This window comes from Suricata suricatta, chromosome 5 (assembly GCF_006229205.1).
Source record: "Suricata suricatta isolate VVHF042 chromosome 5, meerkat_22Aug2017_6uvM2_HiC, whole genome shotgun sequence".
Lineage (NCBI taxonomy): Eukaryota > Metazoa > Chordata > Mammalia > Carnivora > Herpestidae > Suricata > Suricata suricatta.
In genome coordinates, this window is record NC_043704.1 from 14,784,015 (window position 1) to 14,790,425 (window position 6,411).

Here is a 6,411-nt window from a genome sequence, read left to right on the forward strand (position 1 = left end):
TCTGTTTGGTTCTGGACTTTGCTTTCATGTTGGACAACAGCTAACTGTGGTCATGTGACTATGCTGGCCAGTGAGGCACGAACGGAAGAGCTAAGAACTGCTAGGGAAGCTTTTCCTCCCTTGGGAAGAGGGTTGTGTGGCCTGCTCACTGTTTTCCTCCTCCTGCTTTCAGCTTAGATGCTGTGCCTGAAGCCAGAGAAGCCATAAGGTGGTCTTTCTCAAAACTGTGGGGACCTCTGGGGACCCTCAGGATCTTTCAGGGGTTTATCAAAACTATTTTTTTAATAAATGTGTTTACTTATTTATTTATTTATTTTGAGAGAGCGAAAGTACAAGTGGAGGAGGGGCAGAGAGAGAGAGAGGAACAGAGAGAATCCCAAGCAGGCTCCATGCTCTCGGCACGGAGCCCGTTGCAGGGCTGGAACCCATGAGACACAAGATCATGACCTGAGCCGAAGTCAGATGCTCAACGGACTGAGCCAGGCAGGCGCCCCAAAACTGGTTTAGCAATAAAACTAAGACATTATTTCCCTTGTTCTCATCCTTTCACGAGTGTACAGTCACCACTCGCCTGCCTGAGGCCTGTCTTTCCCTTTTGGCCTCATCTGCTTTGCTTCCTTTCACTCACGTCACACTAATGACACCACCAGAGGATGGTGGCAAGTCCTCTTCTCTGGCTCTGGTGAGCTTCATCCAGCAAAGCCCCCACCAAGATTGCTTCAGTTGGGTGGGCGCAGGGAACCATCCTGTCGATGGGTTTGGTGCAGATGGAGACCGTAGCGAACTGAATGTTCTAGGCCTTTTCCGTAAGATCAGCTATTTTTGTGCACTTGGTATTCTGAACCTGTGGGCCCGACTTTCCATGTATCTGGATGAAATTTCACATGTTAGATTTCATCCATTATTCCAGCCTGTCAAGATATTTTCCAATCTGAATATGATCGCCTGGGAGAGCATTTATCCCTCTGAGCTCCTGATAAGACCCGGCCCTGATGAGGCCAGACAGAAACGGACGGGCTCTGTGGCCAGCGAGCCGGTGCGCACTACCGCTGCTCTGCTCAGACAGAGACCGAACAGAGGGTGGAAAGGGACCTTATCCAGGATTTGGTGTTAAAAGAATAAACTCACGGATCCTTTTTTCTTGTGCTTCTGCTTTCAGTTCAAGGCCTTCATTTCTGGACCCGTTCCCCAAAGTCTGTGGACCAGAGATGGGAGTTCTAAAAGAAAGTCTCCAAGGTAAGTTTCTGAGAGGGCCCAGAGATACTAACTACAGAAGTGGTGGCTTCCAGGGCGCCTGGGTGCCTCAGTTGTTTAGGTGCCTGCCTCTTGATTTCCCCCAGGGTCACGATCTCACAGTTCGTGGGTTCAAGCCCTGCCCTGGGCTCTGTGCTGACAGCCCTGAGCCTCCTTGGGATTCTCTCTCTCTCTCTCTCTCTCTCTCTCTCTCTCCCTTTCTGTCTCAAAAATAAACAAATAAACTTTAAAATATTTTTTAAAATATGCAAAGATAGATTATGACCCAGAATGCAAAAATCACTTGGATTTTCAGGATGAAACAGGAGGATTCAAAGAAATGTGCGTTTGTGAGTTACATGGGCCCGAGATGTCAAACCTCCCCAACAATCCAAAAAAAGATTCTTTTACCTCATGAAACAGCTTTGAGGCAGAGAACTCAGACTTCAAATAGACTTAATGAATCTACCAGCACTGTTTATAGAGAGCCGTCTAGGGAAGTACATGGGTGTGTTTCCCTCATGCTGTATTATTATTATTATTATTATTATTATTATTATTATAGCTATGTACACAGTGTGATGAGTGCACAGAACATTCAAAAACATCCTTTCTTGGGGCGTCTGGGTGGCTCAGTCTGTTAAGCCTCCGACTTCGGCTTAGGTCAGATCTCACGTTCGTGGGTTCGAGCCCCACGTCAGGCCCTGTGCTGACAGCTAGCTCAGAGCCTGGAGCCTGCTTCTGATTCTCTGTCTCCCTCTCTCTCTGACCCTCCCCCTCTCATGCTCTGTCTCTCTCTGTATCAAAAATAAAAATTAAAAAAAAATTTAAAAAAGAAAAACATGCTTTCTTGCAGGTAAGAAGCTTCGTAAGGTGACTGGCATGGCCCAGAGTCCTCTCTGTGATACACGGCTTCATTCCTTTTACTTCATGAGGACGTCGCCGGTCCTTGCAAAATTCCAAGGAGGCAGAAAGGCTACATGGTTGATCTCGTCTCCCCTGGCCGCGCACTGACTTTGTTATCCGCAGTGAATGGTGAGTAACTCGGTAGATGGTATCCCTTCGTGAGCATGAATTTCTAACCAAAGAACATCCTTCCACTCAGAGGCTCCTACGGTCGAGCGTTGCCGCGGGACTGCAGCTCTTTATTCTCCGCGATGTTTCTCCCGAGAACGGTGACGGGGCTTCGGTGACAGTGTGCGTCATAGCTATAGCTACGCGATCCTTTCTTACGCCCTCTTGTTTAACAAAGAGAAAAGAAAGACCCTCACCCTCTGCGGTGCATTTCCCGTGAATGCGTGTCCACGTGAAAGAGAGACCCATGCCGGAAGGTCCTGGCAGGCACAGGCCCTTCTGACCGGTTAATTTGCGAGAAAGCACATTTGCCTTGAAGAACCGCAGATCGTCCGATGTTTCTCAACACTCCGATCGTCGGCAGCAGCGGCTCCAAGCGGATACGCCCTGGAATAATAAGCCCGTGGGCTTTCGAGTAAATCCATTCCCCAATCTCCTCGTCAATCAGGACCCCGGTGCCCGGATTCACAGTCCAGAGGTGCTCAGGGACCGGCTGTGGGGTCTTGCCTGCTTCCTTGTTTTCCCGCATGCCTTCCTTTTCAGCTCAAACATTTCGGTTTTCTTTCGGGGGTCCACCCTCTCTGGGGCTGACAGTCAAGAGTGTGTCAGAACTGGGTGACATGGGTGTTGCCACACCCATTCAATCGGAATGGATGCTGGCTATGACACCTGCTGAACCCAGATACGCTCATCGGGTACTGTTTTGATGAGTCCTGACATCTAGAAGCCTTGTCCTTCCTTCTCCAAGGGCCAAGCAGGAACCGAGCTAAGCCAAGCAGGCCCTCCATCCTGAGAATCAGCAAGCTGATCAGCGACACACACACAGGGCCGAAAACGTTTGGCACAGGGTGGGTCCCATGGGTACTGCTTGGAAATGCCAGCCCCTGGTGTGCCCTGCTTCCTGCCCTTCCCCAGACCTCATTGCTCAGCTTTTCCTTTGTTCCATAAACTATACTAGTCCAATAAACTGTATGTATTGACTTACGTACTTCTTATTTATTGCTTACATTTCACCCAGGATTCATTTCTGTTGCTTACCACCATGGAACGCCGAGACAGTAATTCAGAAAAGATTAAAATGCTCTGCAGTGGGAATCCTGTTTCCCTGAGGTGTTTTGTTATAAAATTGTAATAATGATCCTGTGGAAGGAAAAAAGCCTTCAAGAGAATAAGTAGGAAGTATGATTTAAGAAAAAGCAGGGTGGTCATGGGAGGTGGGGGCTGTGGGGCGGGGACTGTGGGGTCGGGTCTTGGGAGACCTCCGTTTACTCGCTGGTGTGGCTCATGGCTTGACCAGGACCAGCAGTAGCACTAAACTTTCCAGCAGTTGCTGTTCCTACTTGGTGTTTGTTTTGTTTTGGTTTGGCCTTTGGATTTTGGGTTTTGTTTATCATTTCTTCAAAGTAGCTTCTTACTTCTAGGGGTGCCTGGCTGCCTCGGTCAGAGGAACATGCAACCCTTGATCTCAGGGTTCTGAGTTTGAGCCCCACGTTGAGTGTAGAGATTGCTTTCAAAATATTAATTAAATGTTAAAATCTTTAAAAAATAATAATGGTAGGGATGCCTGGGTGGCTCATTCAGTTAAACGTCTGACTCTTGATTTCTGCTCAGGTCGTGATCTCACAGTTTGTGGGTTTGAGCCTTGCATCAGGCTTCCAGCTAACAGGGCAGATCCTGCTTGGGATTCTCTCTCCTTTGCTCTCTGCACCTCCCCCACTTGTCTGGCTGTGCACACGCTCTGTCTCTCTCAAAATAAATCAATTTAAAAAATAATAATAGTTTTCTTTTAAGTTTTTTCCATATATTTTGAGAGAGAGTTAGAGAGCAAGGGAGGGGCAGAGAGCAAGGGAGAGAAAATCCCTGGCCGGCTCCACACCATCAGCACAGAGCCGGATGGGGGTCTTGAACACATGAACCATGAGATCATGACCTGAGCCAAAATCAAGAGTTGGATGCTTAACAGACTGAGTCGCCCAGGTGCCCCAGTAAAGTAGCTTTCTACTTCTAGAATTGCCCTGTGATCCTTAATCACTAGATTAAATCTTCCAGAACATGTTTCTTGCATTCTATGCACATATGGTCACCTGGAGGTTCTCATAGAAATGCACTCCGATTCTCCATTTCCGACAAGCTCCCAGCGATGCCAGGGCTGCTGGCCCAAGGACCGCACTTGGAGCATCGAGGATCAAGGTTCCAAGATTTCTTTCCAGCCCAGGTTTCCCAGGTTCTCCACTTAGGGGTTCCAGACCACCTGTGTGCAGAGCACACATGTCATGCCACCCCTAGCCAGCAGGTGTCACTAACGCACTCTTAGAGTCCCTACTGGGCTCATTCCTGCTGGCGACCAGCTGACAGGGTTCCTTCCGAACGGGTTCTTGAAAAGCAACTTCCACAATCTCTAAAGTAAGCCTACTCCATGGCATTTTGTAATAGTTTGAACCCCCAAGCAAAATGACCAACGAGGGGGATTCTTGGTAAGTTGTTTTATAACCATTTTTATTTCTGATGTTCGAATCATCTGGAAATCTGGCTCTTTACACTTGTTAGAGGTGCTTTAGCAAGGCTGGCAGCAGCGTGATTTTCAGAGGGCTTTCTCGTGCACTATCTTATTGTCAGCAGAATCTCTACGACTATCATTCCCAGTTCACAGATTGGGAAAATAAAGGCACAGAGGGGAGAATGTAGTGACTTGCACAGTGCAATAAAGGCAGTGAGGGACAGAAATGAGATTCAACCTCGAGGTTCTGAATCCCTCCATCTTTTTTCTGAGATGTCCGCACAGAGCCTGACTCCGGACTCTAACTCACCAACCACGACACCGTGATCTGAGCCAAAGTCGGACGCTTAACCGACTGAGCCACTCAGGAGCCCCCTTGATCCCTCCCTCGTGACCCTACTGCGGATGGACAAGCCAAGAGACCACTAGGGTCCTCTTCTGTATCAGGCCTTGTTTTTCTCAACAACAATTGAAAGTTAGCTCATCTTTATCAGGAATCAGAACCCATAGTTCTGGCATAAATTCTCCCCAAATACAATGATGCACTTTGTATACCATTATCTGAGATTGCAAAGGTTTTATAAACATTGTATGTATTCACTATAACCAAGGAGTCCGTGGCCCACATTTTGTCACAGAGCTCCTTTTGAAAAATTTGAAAGGAGGTTAGACCTTAGCGAAGTAGTAACATTTTCAGTAAGTTTAAATGACGCCTGAGGGGAGGAGAGAGGAGTTGATGTGTCTCATCCTGGAGGTTGCAGCCACAGTGAACTGTGAGGGCCACTCCCCACCCTTCCCCTTCACCCTCTGCCCCCTGAACCCAAAACTGGCACAAGCCCCGGCTGTCCCTGGCCTGGGCTAAGTGGACAAATCCCAGGATAGGAAGCACCCCTATGGGTGATTGTTAAAGCCCCCTCCAGGCTGCAGGAACCTCAAGATCGTAACAGCATTTTGCAGAATGGGTTCAGTGGCACGTCACTATGGAGAATTAGGGGGAAACGTCTCCGTGGTCAAGCAGACTTGAGCCACGCTTTTTGTTTTGTTTTGTTTTTTATTTATTTTTGAGAGACAGAGAGAGAGACAGCATGAGCAGGGGAGGGTCAGAGAGAGAGGGAGACACAGAATCTGAAGCAGGCTCCAGGCTCTGAGCTGTCAGCACAGAGCCTGATGTAGGGCTTGAACCCATGAACCCTGAGATCATGACCTGAGCCAGACCCGGAGGCTCAACCAAGTGAGCCACCCAAGGCGCCCAGAGCCATGCTTGTTTAAATGGGGTTACATGCAGGGCTTTTCAGCATGGGGGACCTTTCAGGATGGTGCTTGTGCCCTGGTCCCCAGTTAGGAGATTTAAGAAAACTTTTGCTCCTGCAACGTCTGCTGCTTACAGAACACTCCTTGAAAATCCTGATTCCATTCATCTTCCTGTGCAGTGCAGGCCATGGGGCAACTTGCAGTGTCACACGGAGGCCTCACCTTGGGTTTAATGCTCTGCTCTTGCTGTCTTGAGATGCTTCATAAGTGTAGAACAAGGGAGCGCCTGGGTGGCTCAATTGGTTAAGCGTCCAACTTCGGCTCAAGGCATGATCTCACGGTTCATGGGTTCAAAC

At 48.4% G+C, this 6,411-nt stretch overlaps 1 long non-coding RNA gene across 1 annotated transcript; it reads left to right on the plus strand.

The window, feature by feature from the left end:
- The first annotated feature begins 1,155 nt into the window (after positions 1-1,155).
- On the plus strand, positions 1,156-3,291 carry LOC115291565. Its single transcript, XR_003908535.1, has 3 exons — positions 1,156-1,236; positions 2,090-2,268; positions 2,339-3,291. It is a non-coding gene; the product is annotated as an uncharacterized LOC115291565 (long non-coding RNA).
- The last annotated feature ends 3,120 nt before the right edge of the window (positions 3,292-6,411 follow it).